This window comes from Amblyomma mixtum, chromosome 2, assembly GCF_055824585.1.
Source record: "Amblyomma mixtum isolate Tamu chromosome 2, ASM5582458v1, whole genome shotgun sequence".
Lineage (NCBI taxonomy): Eukaryota > Metazoa > Arthropoda > Arachnida > Ixodida > Ixodidae > Amblyomma > Amblyomma mixtum.
Window position 1 is genome coordinate 273,492,934 of NC_143013.1, and position 1,190 is coordinate 273,494,123.

A 1,190-nucleotide genomic window follows, 5' to 3' on the forward strand; every position below is an offset into this window, starting at 1 on the left:
ACATCCACCCGAGCGCAGCTATACGGCTACAAAGGAAAGCTATACAGCTTTCACAGAAACTTCGTAGTTAAAGAAAAATTCGTTCTGGTCCGGGGTTCGAACCCGGCACCACCGCTTCACCGGAGCAGTCGCTATACCAATTGAGCTAACCGAGACGGCAAGCTCATGGTAGGGAGCGAATTGATCAATAACTCGAAGTGGGAACAGTGTTGGTCAAATGTTTAGGGGAATCCCCCAAGGTGGAGTAGAACTTCGAGTTATTGATCAATTCGCTCTCGCCCTACCATGAGCTTGCCATCCCGGTTAGCTCAATTGGTAGAGCGACTGCTCCGGCGAAGCGGTGGTCCCGGGTTCGAACCCCGGACCAGGAGCAATTTTTCTTTACGAACTTTCTGAGAAAGCTGTATAGCTTTCCTTTGTAGCCGTCTGGCTGCGCTCAGGTGGATGTCAATGAGTAATTACTCCTTTATTAAAAATCTACTCCACCTTGGGGGATTCCCCTAAACATTTGACCAACAGTGCCCTATTCTGGAGCCGTGCTGTGGAATGATTACATAGAAGCAGATTAAAACAGATACATAGTCCTTGTAATAAGACGCATTTTTTTGTTTCTGTTCGGGATTCAACCGCTATTTCGCTGCCCTTCATGGAATTAGAAGACCACTCAGTGCTCACTAAACGCATTTAGTATAAACCGAGTTTTGAGCAACCCAAGAAAACTTCCAGACACGATCAACCTAAGACTGTGCACGCACGAAGAGAGACCCGGACAATGTCCGCCGGATAACGTGACCTCAAGGACAGATTTTCTAGATCATCCTACGCACGGCCCATCTCGGTAATATTCTTAGCACTCTTTGGGTGAACACTGTAAGTTTGTGTTATGCCGCATTAACGTCCCCAACGCTGCTTCACCACGGAAATCCTTCTGTACTACAGCCACGTGTGCAAGGAGCAGTGTACAAGCTGGCACCGAAGTTGCCATCTTTGCGAGCCGCATGCGGTGGTCTGCAAACACGCCTTCGGCCATCGTTAACGAGCAGTCAGTCTTCAATTGTCCGTGGCGTGCGCTGAATTATCTGACGGGTGGAGAAGGACTGAAAGGAGCAGCTGCGAAGAAAGCGTTGGGAAGAAAGGGTGTGTGTTCAGTGCAGAGGGGGAAGGGGATGACGTGAGGGAAACAACCGGGG

The 1,190-nt window shown here is 49.4% G+C and overlaps 1 non-coding gene across 1 annotated transcript; it reads left to right on the top strand.

Annotated features, from left to right (window-relative positions):
• The first annotated feature begins 297 nt into the window (after positions 1–297).
• TRNAA-GGC (transfer RNA alanine (anticodon GGC)) lies at positions 298–371 on the top strand. Its single transcript has one exon. It is a non-coding gene; the product is annotated as a tRNA-Ala (tRNA).
• The last annotated feature ends 819 nt before the right edge of the window (positions 372–1,190 follow it).